This window comes from Ranitomeya variabilis, chromosome 4 (genome assembly GCF_051348905.1).
Source record: "Ranitomeya variabilis isolate aRanVar5 chromosome 4, aRanVar5.hap1, whole genome shotgun sequence".
In the NCBI taxonomy this organism is placed as follows: Eukaryota; Metazoa; Chordata; class Amphibia; order Anura; family Dendrobatidae; genus Ranitomeya; species Ranitomeya variabilis.
In genome coordinates this window covers 296,445,874-296,465,810 of record NC_135235.1, presented here as the reverse complement: position 1 = coordinate 296,465,810, position 19,937 = coordinate 296,445,874, and the positions used below count along the sequence as shown (strand labels likewise).

The 19,937-nt window shown below is 47.8% G+C and overlaps 1 pseudogene across 1 annotated transcript; it reads left to right on the top strand.

Moving 5' to 3' along the window:
- The first annotated feature begins 8,779 nt into the window (after positions 1–8,779).
- LOC143764572 (arylacetamide deacetylase-like 4) lies at positions 8,780–15,564 on the top strand (annotated as a pseudogene). The gene is made up of 4 exons (XR_013213223.1): positions 8,780–9,047; positions 10,488–10,731; positions 14,210–14,273; positions 14,815–15,564. The product of XR_013213223.1 is annotated as an arylacetamide deacetylase-like 4 (transcript).
- The last annotated feature ends 4,373 nt before the right edge of the window (positions 15,565–19,937 follow it).

Genomic DNA, 19,937 nt, shown 5'->3' with positions numbered 1-19,937 from the left:
TGTGCAGCCGGCAACGTGTCCTGCAAAAGCCACGCAGACACAAGAACTGAAATTGAAGGGAACCTGTCCCCCCTCCCCCAGGCGTTTTTATGTTATCCAGCCACCTTGTACAGCGGTAATGCTGCATGTGTGCAAGGTGGCTCAGAAACGTATTCTCCTCGCACATGTGGAACTGAAAACACGTCTGAAATGTGTCCTCTGTGTGACCATTTAACCGTCCCGGTGGTGTGACTTTCCTTTGTAATGACACGCTGCAACCCCCTTGGTAGCGCTGCCCGTCTTCTGGCATCATTGTTTGGCTGGCTGCGCCTCTGCGGCCGCCCTGACCCACACAACGCCCCTCGGTGTCTTATTTATTGGGACTGCGAGGGTGTGATTGATGGGCAGGATCAGTGCATCAGTTCGCCTGTCCCTCCTCTCCTTCCGCCTTCTTCGGACTGTGCGGCTTCATGGCCGTGGCATGCGATAAGGGATCAGATGACGCCGCACAGTCTGAAGCGGGTGTAAGGACCCGAGTGTGAGAGGCGAACATATGTGCTGCGCCAGGCCCTGAATCCCAGCCCCGCAGTGTTTTAACAATGTTAAGACACTGCGGGGCTGGGATTCAGGGGCATCGCGAACCGCACCGGCCGACATTACATGATGCCAGAAGATGGGCAGCGCTAACGGCGCTAGGCCAGGGGATAACACGACAGCGCAGACTCCTGTACAGCAAATAACAACGCTCGGGAGGCTGCACCCAGCACCAAGGTGGGATTCTTGACACCTGTGCTGCGTCTCATTACAAAGGGAACTCTCGCCTCCATTACACAGTTTGACTGTATAAAGGGCTAAATGTTATACGTGTTCCATTCAGCGTGTGCAAGGAGAAAAATTACAAGAGCAACCTTTGACTTGCGCAGCACTGCTGCTGCATAAGCTGTGGCTCTTCTACTTTGTAACCCCTGAGGGGGGGTTAAAGGTGACTTTTGAAATCGGTTCAATTAGGCTTCGGCCTACACTCTGCTCCACCTGCAGAGCCCGGGCTCCAACAACGCTAGTTGCTGTCCGGAAGTGCTGGCTACACAGAGCCAAACACCTCGCCAATGTGTCAGTGGGGTCCAGCACCGCCAGCTGTTCCCCTGCTGTGTAGCCGGCAACGTGTCCTGCAAAAGCCACGCAGACACAACACACCCAAAGCTGCCGCCTGTGCAGGCTTCGGCCTACACTCCCCTCCCCCTGCTCCTCCTCCTCCTGCTCCTCCTCCTGCTGTCCCTGGGCTCTAACACACCGCCAGTTGGGGCCCAGATGTGCTAGCTGCACAGAGAAAAACACCAGCCAATGTGTCAGTGGGGTCCAGCACCGCCAGCTGTTCCCCTGCTGTGCAGCCGGCAACGTGTCCTGCAAAAGCCACGCAGACACAAGAACTGAAATTGAAGGGAACCTGTCCCCCCTCCCCCAGGCGTTTTTACGTTATCCAGCCACCTTGTACAGCGGTAATGCTGCATGTGTGCAAGGTGGCTCAGAAACGTATTCTCCTCGCACATGTGGAACTGAAAACACGTCTGAAATGTGTCCTCTGTGTGACCATTTAACCGTCCCGGTGGTGTGACTTTCCTTTGTAATGACACGCTGCAACCCCCTTGGTAGCGCTGCCCGTCTTCTGGCATCATTGTTTGGCTGGCTGCGCCTCTGCGGCCGCCCTGACCCACACAACGCCCCTCGGTGTCTTATTTATTGGGACTGCGAGGGTGTGATTGATGGGCAGGATCAGTGCATCAGTTCGCCTGTCCCTCCTCTCCTTCCGCCTTCTTCGGACTGTGCGGCTTCATGGCCGTGGCATGCGATAAGGGATCAGATGACGCCGCACAGTCTGAAGCGGGTGTAAGGACCCGAGTGTGAGAGGCGAACATATGTGCTGCGCCAGGCCCTGAATCCCAGCCCCGCAGTGTTTTAACAATGTTAAGACACTGCGGGGCTGGGATTCAGGGGCATCGCGAACCGCACCGGCCGACATTACATGATGCCAGAAGATGGGCAGCGCTAACGGCGCTAGGCCAGGGGATAACACGACAGCGCAGACTCCTGTACAGCAAATAACAACGCTCGGGAGGCTGCACCCAGCACCAAGGTGGGATTCTTGACACCTGTGCTGCGTCTCATTACAAAGGGAACTCTCGCCTCCATTACACAGTTTGACTGTATAAAGGGCTAAATGTTATACGTGTTCCATTCAGCGTGTGCAAGGAGAAAAATTACAAGAGCAACCTTTGACTTGCGCAGCACTGCTGCTGCATAAGCTGTGGCTCTTCTACTTTGTAACCCCTGAGGGGGGGTTAAAGGTGACTTTTGAAATCGGTTCAATTAGGCTTCGGCCTACACTCTGCTCCACCTGCAGAGCCCGGGCTCCAACAACGCTAGTTGCTGTCCGGAAGTGCTGGCTGCACAGAGCCAAACACCTCGCCAATGTGTCAGTGGGGTCCAGCACCGCCAGCTGTTCCCCTGCTGTGTAGCCGGCAACGTGTCCTGCAAAAGCCACGCAGACACAACACACCCAAAGCTGCCGCCTGTGCAGGCTTCGGCCTACACTCCCCTCCCCCTGCTCCTCCTCCTCCTGCTCCTCCTCCTGCTGTCCCTGGGCTCTAACACACCGCCAGTTGGGGCCCAGATGTGCTAGCTGCACAGAGAAAAACACCAGCCAATGTGTCAGTGGGGTCCAGCACCGCCAGCTGTTCCCCTGCTGTGCAGCCGGCAACGTGTCCTGCAAAAGCCACGCAGACACAAGAACTGAAATTGAAGGGAACCTGTCCCCCCTCCCCCAGGCGTTTTTACGTTATCCAGCCACCTTGTACAGCGGTAATGCTGCATGTGTGCAAGGTGGCTCAGAAACGTATTCTCCTCGCACATGTGGAACTGAAAACACGTCTGAAATGTGTCCTCTGTGTGACCATTTAACCGTCCCGGTGGTGTGACTTTCCTTTGTAATGACACGCTGCAACCCCCTTGGTAGCGCTGCCCGTCTTCTGGCATCATTGTTTGGCTGGCTGCGCCTCTGCGGCCGCCCTGACCCACACAACGCCCCTCGGTGTCTTATTTATTGGGACTGCGAGGGTGTGATTGATGGGCAGGATCAGTGCATCAGTTCGCCTGTCCCTCCTCTCCTTCCGCCTTCTTCGGACTGTGCGGCTTCATGGCCGTGGCATGCGATAAGGGATCAGATGACGCCGCACAGTCTGAAGCGGGTGTAAGGACCCGAGTGTGAGAGGCGAACATATGTGCTGCGCCAGGCCCTGAATCCCAGCCCCGCAGTGTTTTAACAATGTTAAGACACTGCGGGGCTGGGATTCAGGGGCATCGCGAACCGCACCGGCTGACATTACATGATGCCAGAAGATGGGCAGCGCTAACGGCGCTAGGCCAGGGGATAACACGACAGCGCAGACTCCTGTACAGCAAATAACAACGCTCGGGAGGCTGCACCCAGCACCAAGGTGGGATTCTTGACACCTGTGCTGCGTCTCATTACAAAGGGAACTCTCGCCTCCATTACACAGTTTGACTGTATAAAGGGCTAAATGTTATACGTGTTCCATTCAGCGTGTGCAAGGAGAAAAATTACAAGAGCAACCTTTGACTTGCGCAGCACTGCTGCTGCATAAGCTGTGGCTCTTCTACTTTGTAACCCCTGAGGGGGGGTTAAAGGTGACTTTTGAAATCGGTTCAATTAGGCTTCGGCCTACACTCTGCTCCACCTGCAGAGCCCGGGCTCCAACAACGCTAGTTGCTGTCCGGAAGTGCTGGCTGCACAGAGCCAAACACCTCGCCAATGTGTCAGTGGGGTCCAGCACCGCCAGCTGTTCCCCTGCTGTGTAGCCGGCAACGTGTCCTGCAAAAGCCACGCAGACACAACACACCCAAAGCTGCCGCCTGTGCAGGCTTCGGCCTACACTCCCCTCCCCCTGCTCCTCCTCCTCCTGCTCCTCCTCCTGCTGTCCCTGGGCTCTAACACACCGCCAGTTGGGGCCCAGATGTGCTAGCTGCACAGAGAAAAACACCAGCCAATGTGTCAGTGGGGTCCAGCACCGCCAGCTGTTCCCCTGCTGTGCAGCCGGCAACGTGTCCTGCAAAAGCCACGCAGACACAAGAACTGAAATTGAAGGGAACCTGTCCCCCCTCCCCCAGGCGTTTTTACGTTATCCAGCCACCTTGTACAGCGGTAATGCTGCATGTGTGCAAGGTGGCTCAGAAACGTATTCTCCTCGCACATGTGGAACTGAAAACACGTCTGAAATGTGTCCTCTGTGTGACCATTTAACCGTCCCGGTGGTGTGACTTTCCTTTGTAATGACACGCTGCAACCCCCTTGGTAGCGCTGCCCGTCTTCTGGCATCATTGTTTGGCTGGCTGCGCCTCTGCGGCCGCCCTGACCCACACAACGCCCCTCGGTGTCTTATTTATTGGGACTGCGAGGGTGTGATTGATGGGCAGGATCAGTGCATCAGTTCGCCTGTCCCTCCTCTCCTTCCGCCTTCTTCGGACTGTGCGGCTTCATGGCCGTGGCATGCGATAAGGGATCAGATGACGCCGCACAGTCTGAAGCGGGTGTAAGGACCCGAGTGTGAGAGGCGAACATATGTGCTGCGCCAGGCCCTGAATCCCAGCCCCGCAGTGTTTTAACAATGTTAAGACACTGCGGGGCTGGGATTCAGGGGCATCGCGAACCGCACCGGCCGACATTACATGATGCCAGAAGATGGGCAGCGCTAACGGCGCTAGGCCAGGGGATAACACGACAGCGCAGACTCCTGTACAGCAAATAACAACGCTCGGGAGGCTGCACCCAGCACCAAGGTGGGATTCTTGACACCTGTGCTGCGTCTCATTACAAAGGGAACTCTCGCCTCCATTACACAGTTTGACTGTATAAAGGGCTAAATGTTATACGTGTTCCATTCAGCGTGTGCAAGGAGAAAAATTACAAGAGCAACCTTTGACTTGCGCAGCACTGCTGCTGCATAAGCTGTGGCTCTTCTACTTTGTAACCCCTGAGGGGGGGTTAAAGGTGACTTTTGAAATCGGTTCAATTAGGCTTCGGCCTACACTCTGCTCCACCTGCAGAGCCCGGGCTCCAACAACGCTAGTTGCTGTCCGGAAGTGCTGGCTGCACAGAGCCAAACACCTCGCCAATGTGTCAGTGGGGTCCAGCACCGCCAGCTGTTCCCCTGCTGTGTAGCCGGCAACGTGTCCTGCAAAAGCCACGCAGACACAACACACCCAAAGCTGCCGCCTGTGCAGGCTTCGGCCTACACTCCCCTCCCCCTGCTCCTCCTCCTGCTGTCCCTGGGCTCTAACACACCGCCAGTTGGGGCCCTAGGAAGACAAGCTTGAATAGGTCCCCATCCGGGTTCCAGTACCGTCAGCTGGTTCTCGGCAGTGTCTTTTGCTCTTGTACCTTCTGCTCCCCATCCTGGTTCCAGTACCGTCAGCTGGTTCCGGGCAGAGCCTTTGGCTTAGGTGCCTCCCTCTGGGTATCCGAGTTCCACCAACGTCAGGTGGTCCTTGGTAGTGCTTTCAGGCACGGGTACCTCCTGCTTAGTAACCGGGTTCCAGTAACGTCAGCTGGTCCTCGGTAGTTCCATTGGCTCTTGGACCTTCGGCTACCCATCCGGGTTCCAGTACCGTCAGCTGGTTCTCGGCAGTGTCTTTTGCTCTTGTACCTTCTGCTCCCCATCCTGGTTCCAGTACCGTCAGCTGGTTCCGGGCAGAGCCTTTGGCTTAGGTGCCTCCCTCTGGGTATCCGAGTTCCACCAACGTCAGGTGGTCCTTGGTAGTGCTTTCAGGCACGGGTACCTCCTGCTTAGTAACCGGGTTCCAGTAACGTCAGCTGGTCCTCGGTAGTTCCATTGGCTCTTGGACCTTCGGGTAGCCATCCGAGTTCCAGTTCCATCAGCTGTTTCTCGGCATTTTCTCAGCCTTCTTGTACCTTCTGCTACATTTCCAAGTTCAAGACCCGAAAGACGATGACCCGGAAGACCACCCCTAAGATGATGACGACACCAGAGACGACAACCACCGAGATGACGACGACCCTGGAGACGATGACCCTGAAGACGACCCCGATGACGACGACCCCGATGACGACGACCCCGATGACGACGACCCTGGAGATGACGACCCTGGAGATGACGACGACAACCTGGAAGACCGAGAAGCAGAAGAACAAGAGGCTGCAGAACAAAGAGCAGAAGAACATTAAGCATAAGACTAAATATCAGAGCAAAAGATATTATCTAAATTATAAGCAGAAGAAGACTAAGCAGTGTATGGGGGTGAGTCCGTTCCTCCTCGTGGTGCCCCTGGATAAAGCCTGATGCTGCAGGCCAAACTGAACGCGGACAAATGTAACTGTTTTGTGACAGGCAGAACGGAAGGTGTAATCTTCAAACTTTTATAGATAACAACTACGGGAATGCCTGTCACAAATAAGAATATGATGAAGAAGTTGAATATAAAAAAGATAATAGTTAAATAAAAAGAATATGAACAATGTAAAAAAAAAAATATATATATACGTAGAAAAGAAGAAGATGAATAAGGTGAAGAAGTTGATGTCACAGAAGCTGATGATGAGGATAATGAAGAAGAAAGTGTGGGAGAAGTAAAAAATAGGGTGAAGGGCGTGGAAGTAGTGAAACATCAATATCTGACAAAATAAATAAAAAATTAACATAGTCAAATTCTTTCTAACGCCGAACGTCATAAAAAAATTAAAAATACTGCTATTCTATTTGATTGGGATAAACCCCTGTGCCTTTAATGTCTCCGCCACCTCCCCCAATACATCCTACATTATTCTTAGTTGTTTTCCTTCATGTAGAATTAACCTACAAGGAAAGAAAGGGTTTATTTTAATTCCGATATTTTCGTCCCATTGACTTGCATTGGGATCGGGTATCGGTATCGGATTGGATTCCGATACTGTGACGGTATCGGCCGATACTTTCCGATACCGATACTTTCCGATATCGGAAAGTATCGCTCAACACTACTCACCACACATCTAGATAAGTTCCTTAAGGGGTCTACTTTCCAAAATGGTGTCACTTGTGGGGGGTTTCAATGTTTAGGCACATCAGGGGCTCTCCAAACACAACATGGCGTTTCATCTCAATTCCAGTCAATTTTGCATTGAAAAGTCAAATGGCGCTCCTTCCCTTCCGAGCTCTGCCCTGCGCCCAAACAATGGTTTACACCCACATATGGGGTATCAGCGTACTCAGGACAAATTGCACAACAATTTTTGGGGTCCAATTTCTTCTCTTGCCCTTGGGAAAATAAAAAATTGGGGGCGAAACGATCATTTTTGTGAAAAAATATGATTTTTTATTTTTACGGCTCTGCATTCTAAACTTCTGTGAAGCACTTGTTGGGTAAAAGTGCTCACCACACATCTAGACAAGATCCTTAGGGGGTCTACTTTCCAAAATAGTGTCACTTGTGGGGGGTTTCAGTGTTTAGGCACATCAGGGGCTCTCCAAATGCAACATGGCGTCCCATCTCAATTCCAGTCAATTTTGCATTGAAAAGTCAAATGGCGCTCCTTTCCTTCCGAGCTCTGCCATGCGCCCAAATAGTGGTTTACCCCCACATATGGGGTATCAGCGTACTCAGGACAAATTGGACAACAAATTTTGGGGTCTATTTTCTCCTGTTACCCTTGGTAAAATAAAACAAATTGGAGCTGAAATAAATTTTGTGTGAAAAAAAGTTAAATGTTTATTTTTATTTAAACATTCCAAAAATTCCTGTGAAACACCTGAAGGGTTAATAAACTTCTTGAAAGTGGTTTTGAGTACCTTGAGGGGTGCAGATTTTAGAATGGTGTCACACTTGGGTATTTTCTATCATATAGACCCCTCAAAATGACTTCAAATGAGATGTGGTCCCTTAAAAAAAATGGTGTAAAAATGAGAAATTGCTGGTCAACTTTTAACCCTTATAACTCCGTCACAAAAAAAAATTTTGGTTCCAATATTGTGCTGATGTAAAGTAGACATGTGGGAAATGTTACTTATTAAGTATTTTGCGTGACATATGTCTGTGATTTAAGGGCATAAAAATTCAAAGTTGGAAAATTGCGAAATTTTCAAAATTTTAACCAAATATTCGTTTTTTTCACACATAAACGCAAGTTATATCAAAGAAATGTTACCACTATCATGAAGTACAATATGTCACAAGAAAACAGTGTCAGAATCGCCAAGATCCTTTGAAGCGTTCCAGAGTTATAACCTCATAAAGGGACAGTGGTCAGAATTGTAAAAATTGGCCCGGTCATTAACGTGCAAACCACCCTCGGGGCTTAAGGGGTTAAGTACCAAATTGGCTCTGTCACTAAGGGGTTAAATGACAAGCAGCACTGGGCTTCAGGGGTTAAATATTTGTGTCTCTTTTTGGGTGTGCTAACTAGGGAAGAGCCAGCAGGCTGGGGCAGGAAATGTAAGAAGATCTGTACAGAGAAGGTGTGTTTGCACTTGAATATTTGGTAACTTCAATGTAAATATTATTATTATCATTCAGTTATAATCTCCTGTGGGCGACACTTCTCCTATAAGAGGAGGTAAAGCTCCTCTACCCTGCAATTACTACACGGCAATTACTATTAGGGCTCATTTCCACATGCGAGTCACACGTCCGTATCTCGCATGTGGAAACCAAGCTCTGGCGCCGGCACTCCAGAGCGGAGCGTGCGGCCGCATAGGAACACATGGAGCTGCACGCTCCGCTCCAAAGTGTCGGCGCCAGAGCTTGGTTTCCACATGCGAGATACGGACGTGTGACTCGCATGTGGAAATGAGCCCTTAAAGGAACCAGAAAGTGAGAGAAAGCCAGAAAGGACAGAAGCCAAAAGAATGCTTGGAGTAATCATCATTTTACTTATCTTGGGTCTTCTGATATTTTTTGGGGTCACCTGGTATGAATCCTCGAAAGCGGAGTACCCACCAGGGATTGCAAATCCTAAATTTCTTCGGACAACTTATACGTTTGTTGTTGGCTCATTCATCTTGGTAAGTCCATAGCCTGAATCTGAAGATTTGTTTTCTTAGTTTTCCTACTTGTTCTTACTCCAGTAGCAAAATTCTAGTTATGGGCACTTTTTATTCTTAATTCTTTGCAATTATTTGTTGTGATCTTACAATGAATTACCCAATAAGCTTTGGTATAAAAAACCTAATAGAAAATGTGAAAGCCATAGACATATAATACCACAGAGGGGAGGCATATACTTATGCTACTTAGTGTCGAAAGAAAAACACTTAAGTTTGTGGGTGTAACATGAAAAAATGGAAATCTTCACAGGGTATGAATAATTTTTCAAGGCACTGTATATTTTAGTTTGTTTTCTATATTGAGGAAATATTATTTTGTAAATTTTAGGATATAATTTATCTTTTGTCCATGGTGGGTGTTACCATAGATTTGGCTCTGGGCGTCTGTACTTTTTTCCTCTATATGATGTTGACCAATCATATGCAAGCAGCAACATACAGGGGAAAAAAAACACTCCTCCAAAATAGCTTAAAACAGGCATTCTTTGGTATGAGACATGTAATGAATGTATTGTACCAAAATTGATTAGAATAAACACTAATATGCAAATGATGTGCCAAAAAGCCGATCAAATGTAAAATAAAAATGATTCTAGTAAATGAGATTGTGTATAAGTTGTATCTAAATATTTTTAAGATCCACCAATGACCAATGTAAAACAAGATATAGACAATGTCAACATACAGATGCCCCTCATAAGCAGATACTGGCAAATAAATAGAACCTAGGGCAGTACCTATCCCAAAGATCAAATGCAATATCCATGCTATAATAGCTGTAAGGGAGATAGTCAATGCTGCCCACAATAGTTATATTCTTAAAAAGAGAGGGAACATTACCTGTAGCTAGAGGTCCTGAAGGTCTGCTCGGCGTCCCCTCACCCCGACGCGCATTTTGCCGCCAGCTAGTAACCAAAAACTGAATGTGTGAACGTGGACTTAGTAATAGAAATGGATAGTGCTCAAATGTGATCCATGTGCTGTGCAATTTTCATGGACTATTTGAAAAGAGAAACTAGAAAAACCTCTTTTATACATACCAGAAAAATGATGGTACAAACTGACACTGACCAAACTCTGATGAAACTCTGATCAAAAATACAGATCAAACTTGGATTGTTTTTCTCCTTGCTATCATTCACAGTTTTTTTTTCAGACACAAGAAAAACTGACCAAGTTTCATCAGTGTGTCATCCAACTTTTTCTTGTATGTGAGAAAAAAAATTCTCTATCTTTTCTCAGTTTACAGTTCTTGAAAATCAGACCTCACTGGGATGGCATTCGAGTGTTGTCCGATTTATCCAAGGACCCATAGACATGCATTGTCTATTTTGATCCAACACTTGGATCAACATCAGACATGTCTCAGCGATTTTTCACTTTTTTGTTTCTTTACAGGGGAAGATTCTTGATAAACTTGGAATATGGAACGTCGCAGGACCTATTAATTTTCTAGAAAGATTATCAAAACCTAAACTGAAGGAGAATCCAAAGATCTTCACAAAAGACCTACAATTTGGAGGCGTGCCGGTGAGAGTCTACCAACATCGATCTCCTTCAGCTGGTGGTAGAAAAGGAGTCATGTTCTTTCATGGAGGAGGATTCATGTTGGGTAATATTGGGGAGTTAATAAAACTCTGTGGTTTAAAGATTGATCCACTGTATGAAGGGATGTACTTACTTATTCATTTGTCTGATGGTTCATCCATTCAGCTGTATAAGGGTATATGTGCATGATGTCTTCTTGAGGTGTGATTGGAGCAAGTCTGTTCTGAAACTTGCCTTAAAAAATCACCCAGAAACACAAAACAAGAATGAACTTATGTTTTTCAATATACAAAAAACTTTCTGTTCATATGTCGAGGCTTTTGAGCTTCTTTTAACCACATCAGATTTCCTAAGACGCAAACCGATTTAAAAGAAGTGACCTGAGCATCCTTCAGGCACTTTCCTCTTTCCAAATGCTCCACACTTTATAATACAAGTCCATGGGGAAGCTCAAATGATGCCAGGCTTATTTTTTAAAAGTTTTGTCAGTGTTTTTGCTTGAAAACCCCCCAGCAGATTCTTCCTTGTTGAATTAACAAAAAATATGTTAAAAAATGCTGAAACCCCCCCAAAATGTTTCAAAAGACGCTCCCGGCATTTCTGAAACTATTTCCTGAAATCTGGATTTTGAATCCTAAGTGATGATTGGTTTATACTGCGGAATTTCTCTGCAGCACGTTGATGAGATTTCATAACATCTTATCTGTAATGCTGCCAATGTAGCACAAAACATATTTGGGACTTTTTTCTATTTGGTTTTATGTCGGAATCAGTCATAGAAAATCCCATCAGATGATGTGTGTATAGAAATGCTGCTTCTAGATAACAATATCAGTTTTCACATTATGTTCGTCAGACATTATGTGCACTACTGTACGGGCCCTGTGGGAATAATGTTCGTGACGCTACTTGTGGTATTCGGTCAGGGTGACCGACGCTGCTGTGAGGGGTCCGCTGGGGAGATGTTGTGGCAGCTAGATGATATACCTTTCCACTGGTGAAGTTTATCCCCAGGGCTTCCCAGAAGTGTAGATGGTGATGGTGAATGATGTAAGGCGCAGTGAAGAACGAGGACACAAGGTTGCAGTCTCTTTACCTTTTTACTGAAGGCTTCAGTGTCCACAATCCAGGGTACGGACCACAGGGTAGGCAGAGTCCGGCCGGTCTGAAGGCAAATCCAGAGTCCCCTTATCCAGGTGGAAATCAATAGCCTTCCTCTAGCGCCTGTGTGTTGTAGTACCTCCCTGCTGAGCTTCTCGGTAAGGTCCTCACAACTGTTGTAGATGTAATGTCTCTTTCTCTCTGTCCCCCTGATGGATAGGATAGGACAAACCCGTATGACTGATGGCCTGAGGCTTTTTACAGGGACTCTATCACGCCCCGGCCCCCACAAGTTGCCACCGTGCCTCCTGGGTATAAGGTCGGGCAGCTAACGTGGAATTAACTGTCCTGCCAGTCTCTGAAGTAAAGCATAGAGATCCTTACTCCCTCGGTATGCTGGCCACCGGAAGGAGGCAGCCTTTCACAGGGCAGAACTCCCCCTGGTTTCTACTCCTTTTGCTATGACTTAGTTTCTCACACACTACAATACAATTCCTTTCTAATGTCTCTTTCTTAGGATGCTGCCACATATGGGGCAGGCGCAGCTCCGTGGACCCTCGTCCTCTTCTGACTGAGTGGAGCTCAGATCGCAGCTCACTGGGTGAAGCCCAGCTCACTTCTGCCTCGCTTCCTATCCAGACTACCAGTTTTACCTAACTGTGAAGAGTGCCCTAATAGATAGAAGCATAGCTCCCCCTGGTGGCCTGGAGTGTGAAGTGTGTTGTGTGGTTTGTGATACCAGGTAAGAAGATCTCCTTTATTGCCCTCAGACGTAATATCACTCCCCCTGGTGGAAGAACAATATTACTGCAACAACAAGGACTCTGGGGCGCTGCACACATATTATAGCTGTTGGTTGATTACCTTTTCCAAAAGACGTTTTTCCCAACTCCTCCATAAACATGCACGCTCTTACGCAATGGTCTCATCTTGAGGGAAGAGCTCAGCCACTATCCCCTATGGCCACCACCATTTGTTGTGCTCCACTTCAGGTCTTACAAGTGCTCCGAAATTCCTCAGTGACATCACCTCCCAAGGCCTTTCAGGGCTCTCTTGGAAACAATCTGTCTCTAGAATTGAGACAGTAAAATGTCCAGTTGTTTGTTTGGAGTTTGCCACCATGCATTGACGTCTGTTGTATTCATCCTTGCAAACTCCTGCAATTTCTACAAACCCTCTATCAGGCTGCTTAACTCTCCTCTTGTTACCTGATGATTAACCCATCATTTGCTATAAGCATCACCCTCTTCTAATAGAGTCTGTTCACATTATGTTGGATCCTGCTGTGGATTCTCTTAGGCTACGTTCACATTCGCGTTGTTGGGCATTGCGTCGGCGACGCATCGGCGACGCAACGCACAACGCATGCAAAACGCATTGTTTTGTGATGCATGCGTCCTTTTTTGGCATGTTTTTTGACGCACAAAAAATGCAACTTGCTGCGTCCTCTGCGCCCTGACGCTTGCGCCCAAAAAACGCATGCGTCACAAAACGCAACACAACGCATGACCATGCGCCCCCATGTTAAATATAGGGGCGCATGACGCATGCGTCGCTGCGGGTGCGCCCGACGCAACGCAAATGTGAACGTAGCCTTACATACATCTGAGTGCTTCTTCAGACCTGCCATTTTCCAATTGTTCTGTGAACAAATCTTGCCCCCTTGTTATTCTGCCTTTCATCATAGCCTGGTTTCCAAGTCCTCACTATTTCACATGCCCTGTGTCTGTGACTACACCTGTACCAGTGGCTTCATGAATCCACCTCTCCAGGTGAGCCTAACATTTCACTATTTTGGCCATTTACCTATCTCCATCCATAAAAACATTATGTTTGTTTAACTGTCAATTTTTATTATATCATATTTTGGGGCAGCATTATGTATTAAGATCGTCATCCCATAACCCTATCAGGCATACTGACCTGGTCCTCCTTCATCCAGGAGGCACTCATACTGATCACTAAACATCCACTGGCCCCTCAAATATTTATTCATATGTATGCACAAATCAGCATGAGTATTGCATGTAATATAAATAATGTAATAAGTGCTTAACCAGAATGGGGCAAGCCGCCCATCACAGAAGTGGTCAACCAAGCCTAACCCAAAAGGAACTGTCCCAAAACAGCTTCAGCAAGGGCCTGTCATGGTGGCAGTCCACTTATTTGTAAGTGGGTTTTGGTACGGTTTTTGACCTCTTTACAACCTTGCAAGGGAAAGGAGGCTTGGTGGCACACGTTGATAATCAGCAACACTGCAATGGAAAGGAGAAACAGGAGACCCCATTTTCACTTTTATGTACCCGGCTTTCTCTTGTGGCTAGCAACATCCAGTATCATCTAGTTAACTAAATATGATAAATTATTACGGCCATTTTTTAACGATTCCTGATAGAATGGATCCTGAGAATCTCTATGACACTGATAGTAGAATGGATCCTAATAACTAATCTCTTGTTTATTTGGTTTAGACTCCTATGAAAGTTTATGCCGACATCTAACCAAGAATTTCGGAGCCGTGGTTGTCTCTGTTGGGTAAGGTGGCAACATTACTCTAACATTTCCTGATTTTTTTTGTAATTGATCTAATGAAGGAGTGATGATGATATTGGATTTTTACCACTTCAGGTTGCAGGTATAGTGACAATTAGTGTGGATAAAACTGAGTTGTCTAAAGCAACCAATTCAATTAAAGCTGATCATAGTTGAAATCTGATTTTTTTTAAGGGAGGAACTTCTGTGACTCTATTCATTTTCATATAAAATGCCTGGAGGGGTAATCGATTAAAAAGCAAAAAAAAATACAGAAAATGTCCAAGGCAATAACTCAAATTTCAGCTCCCATTTTGGGAAATCGAAGGCTATGTTCATGCATTTCAACTAAAATAGCGTAATGAAAGAGCAGTGCTACCTGCTTCAGACAACGTCTGTCCTTGTACAGAGGATTCCCAGCTCAGGACCACTATCACTTAGGGCCGAAAGTAGCTACAAAAATGTCACTCGATCTGAGGGACTTAGCTTGAAAATGGCTCTTTTTCATTGAGACATACTTCATTTTTTTTTACAATTTTTGTAGGTACCGCCTAGCACCAGAACACAAATGCCCGGCTGCTTTTGATGACTGTTTCCAGGCTACAGTTCAGTTTCTGAAGACGGCACAAGTACATGGAGTCGATCCATCTTCTGTTATAATATGTGGAGACAGTGCCGGGGGCAATCTTACAGCTGGAGTTTGCCAAGCTCTTGTGGGGAGATCAGATATTCCAAAGCCTCTTGCCCAAGTGCTGATATACCCAGTGGTTCAGATGGCGGATTTTAATTTCCCTCGTACCAACAAAACAAGATGGTCCCATTGTTACTCCAAGAAAATGCTCTATTCTACTTAATTAGCTATGTAGGTGGCGATCCTTCTTTGTCAGAAGAAATGAGAAAGGGCAGCCATGTTCCTCCTGAAAAAAGACAAAAATTAAGTAAATGGTTGAGTTCTGAGGAATTTAAGGACAAAGGCTGCAAACCTCACATCATGGCGCCCTTTAATAAAGATGTTTATGAGAAAGTTAAGATAACTATTGACCTTCCATGTTCCCCATTGTTGTCTGATGATGCTGTAATCCAGCAATTACCACAGGCCTACATACTACCATGTGAGTTTGATGTTCTCCGAGATGATGGGATACTCTACAAGAACCGTCTGAAGAACAATGGAGTCCCTTTCACATGGTATCATGTTAAAGACGGCTTCCATGATATTGTCAACCTCTTTAATGATGTGGTATCTGGAAAGCTGGCTTTGGATAATGTTATTAGTTACATTAAAAACCTTTGAAACCTTGTGTGGTGAAAATTTTTGAGATTTTCCATTTTTTGGCTTTATGTTACCAGTAAAGATTAGTGGTTTGATCAGTGGAGGATTGAGTTTGAGTCGAAATTTGCCGTTTCAACTGAATTCAAACATTTTGAGATACAATTTACGATTTGCAAAAAAAAAAACTTGCCTGGCACCATTTACCACACTACTGATACATCAGAGAGCAAGTTAACGTGATTTTGTATTGCTGCACGGACCTCTCCATAATGACCTGCAGCTATAACATCTAGCTGATGGTCTTACCTTGTACAGTGGTGGTCGGTACCTGGACCATCACAGATCAACGGTTCCCAGAGGAGCATAGCTTGTATGACTGAGTCATTTTCCAGTCTCCTTCTTTGCTGAAACGTGTGTCGGGGTTCGGCACCACTCCAGCAGTAGAACACAGATACTTCTATATAGAGAATGAAAGCGGCACTGGAGGTGAAGGGTGTAATTACCTGCTGCAGAATTTAAACAATCCCCACAAGATTGTAAAAGAATGAGTAGAATAAATAAATAAATAAAATTCGCGCTGGTAAACCCCAAAAAATGCCCAAGCACTTGAAATAGATGAGTGTGATAACCTCACACGATATGTATTCCAGTGTGGAATAATCCTCAGGACACAGGGTCCATAATGGATTCAGTCGGTACAAAGGGCTAAATGGGAATGCTCCGCTGCTTTTAACACTGGTAACGCATTCAATAGGCTAAAAACAAGTCATGAATAGTACCTTTGGGAGTTAGAACAGCTGATCTGTTGCCTCTATTGATTTTCCAAGAGGGCACGATGATGCGGTAAGAAGTCTTAAGAGAGTATTGATCCCGGGGGGCTGTTCCGGCCAGTAACAGCAACTCCGAGTATAGAGGTCCAGCTGGGGGCGGAGATGCACCGTCTATGGTCGGCGACGCTACAACGAGTGACTGGTGTGAGCGGCGCATACGGGACCTACGTGACGCGTGAACCAGGTGACCGCCCCACGTGACCGCTGGATTGAGTACGGATCGCGGTAAGGACCAAAACAAACCAACGCGTTTCGAAAACAACTGTTTTCTTCCTCAGGGCTGCTTCTTACCGCATCATCGTGCCCTCTTGGAAAATCAATAGAGGCAACAGATCAGCTGTTCTAACTCCCAAAGGTACTATTCATGACTTGTTTTTAGCCTATTGAATGCGTTACCAGTGTTAAAAGCAGCGGAGCATTCCCATTTAGCCCTTTGTACCGACTGAATCCATTATGGACCCTGTGTCCTGAGGATTATTCCACACTAGAACACAGATACTATTTGATATGTAGCCATACAACTATTATTCCTTGCCGTGTTTACCACTTTGCTAATTCTAGTTCTCTCTTTAGCCCGGACATAGATTTCTTGTTTCAGCATGGTCATTGAGTGTTTGTTACTACTTCATATACTGTAAATTATTTATAGTCAATAATGATGAGCGAGTGTACTCGTTGCTCGCGTTTTCCTAGCCATATCATCTGGGGGACGGAGAGAAAGAACTGAAACATACATGACAGTTGTGAGGACTATCCCGTGGTGCTCAGCAGGGAGGTACTACAACACACAGGCGCTAGTAGGAAGGCTACTGATTTCCACCTGCAAAGGGAACTCTGGATGTGCCTTCGGACTGGCCGGTCTCAGCCAGCCCTGTTAGCAGTGCTCTGGATTGTGGATGCCAAAGCCTTCAGTAAAAAGGTAAAGAGACTGCAACCCCGTGTCCTCGTCATTTACTGCAACCTACACCATCACCTACACCTTTTATTGGGCGCCCCTTAGCAGGGGCACGGACCGGGTCGGGCCACCGTGACATTCCTAGAATCAAGAGACCCGGTACCGAGTACCCCGCTGCCCTGCATCTGGGGGCTACTTCAACTTGGTGTCACGAACAGGATCTGCTTAAGCCTGAGGAATCAGGTCATGTGTGCCTTGGAACTGTGACTGAATTGTGCTTGAATCATGATTTACTGCAAAGACTGTGTATTGCTATTTGCCGCCAAAATCCGCCATCGCCGAGCCGTGTGGAGCACGAGGGGAGGAGCCATAGCTCCGTGGGCGGAGCCGGACGAAAAGAGCGCAGGGCAAGAAGACGCGGTGAGGTGCCGATTCCGGAAGAGGAACCCCGACTTCCACCAGGTTAGCAGAGGGGAGGAGCGGCCATGTCTGATCCAGGAGGAGCGGTGGCGGCGGTCGCAGCCGCAGACTCAGAGGCACCTCCGGGCCCCACAGTGGGCACAGCCGCGGGCCTTGTACCACCGCCGGGTCCCGCAGAGCTTGCTGCCCCCATCAGCCAGCCGGATACTGCCGCGGCTACAGCAGCCATAATGCCCTTCTCCATGCCGTACCTACCTGGAGCAGCCTGGCTCCCGCGATACTCTGGAGAATCACATACATTAACTGACTTTAAAGAGGGGATCTGCAGCCTGCTTGAGTTTTATCCCCTGACAGAGCCTCAGAAAGTTCATATGGTAACAGGCCAACTCTTTGGAGCGGCTCTGAGAGAAGTGAAGTCCTGGCCCGCCGCGGATAAGAGAACTGCGCAGCAGGTCTTTGCAAAGCTTTAAACCACCTTTGACACCCGCACCGCTACAGAAATTAAATTGACGTTCTATGGGTGCAAGCAGAGGCCGCAGGATAGCTTACGGGACTATGCCCTTAATCTCCAGGAGGCACTGCAAGCCATCAAGCAGAATGACCCATACAGCATGCAAGATGAGGATAAACTCCTAAAGGAGCGGTTCATCGAGGGGCTCCTGTGCAGTCACCAAAGGGCCCAACTGCACTTCCTGGCCATGCAGAATCCAGACCTGACGTTTGCGCAATTCAAAGATAAGGCCATCCAGGTGCTACAGGAGCGACAGCCCATCCGTGCAGTACTTCCCAGGCATCAAGCTCTCACGTACCACCAGGAGGTTGTGCCAGATGCTCCAGTTTCTGCTGAGGTCGATGCCCAGACCCTGGAAGACGATTCCCTTGCAGGACTACGCCTCCAGATGCAGGAGCTGACCAAGAGCGTTGCTGCCCTAGCCCGGACCGTACAGTCCCTACAGGAGGCCCCCAAAGAGAAGATCCAGCTGGCTTCCAGACCGGAGGATGTCCCTTGGCAGCGACAGAGGAGGATTCCGCTGACCAGAGGCAGAGACGACAATCGCTTTCATCGGGACGGACGACCTATCTGCCGCCGCTGCCACCAGGTGGGCCACCTTGCAAGATACTGTCATTTAAACGAGCAACCCCTGCTGGACACCGGTTCTCAGGTGACGACTATGCCTTACATCCTTTATAAACATTATTGGGAGGACACCGACATTACTCGTGGCCCCGATGATGATCTCACCATAATAGCCAGTAATGGTCAGCCATTGCCACAAGTGGGGTACAAAGAGGTCACCATTAAAGTGGGGCGGGTAGAATTGGAGGCCCAAGGGATTGTAATTGTTGATATTGACCGACGTGAATGTAATCCCATGATGACCATTGGTACTAATGTCATAGAAAATTGTCTTGCAGAGGTTATTGTCTTGTTACAGCAGGTAGCAGAAACAGCTGGTTACAGTGAACAACGTGCCCTGCAGAAAGAAATCAGAGCTCTGATGCAGAGACAGCAGGTAGAGCTGACTGGTGGTGAAATTGGCCGTGTCACAGTGAGTGATTCAAACCCCATTGCGATACCCCCCAGGAGTGAAATGTTAATATGGTGTCTGGCAGCAATAGGCCTCAGGGGTAAAGACTATCAGGCCCTGGTAGAACCTGTATATTCAGATAATAGGCCTACCCTCCTGACAGCCAGAGGGGTGGTTGAAGTCCGCAAGGGGAGGGTGCCAGTACGTGTTCTTAACTGTGGAGAGGAAGAAGTCCACCTAACCAAGTATGCCACACTTGCCAAACTGTTTACTGTTAATAATAGTGTGATACAGGCACTCGGACCCTTGGTCCCGTCCAATCCGGCGGAGAACAACGGCTATGCAGGGCAACTGAAAGATTGTTGTCGGGAATTGCAAGTGGGTACTGACTCTACCCCATCTCACCAGAAACAGGGGGCCTACAGGGTGGTTCATGAGTATGAGCGGGTATTCAGCAAGCACCCCCTAGATTTCGGGCAGGTAAAAGGGATTCAACATCATATCCCCACAGGAGATCATCCACCCATAAAAGAGAGACACCGTCCTGTACCCCCAGCTCATTATCAGTGTGCCAAAGACATGTTGCGAGAGATGAAGGAGGCTGGGGTAGTGAGAGACAGTTGTAGCCCCTGGGCAGCTCCATTAGTCCTCGTCAGGAAGAAGGATGGCACAATGAGGATGTGTGTTGATTATAGGCAGCTAAATCGCGTTATGCACAAG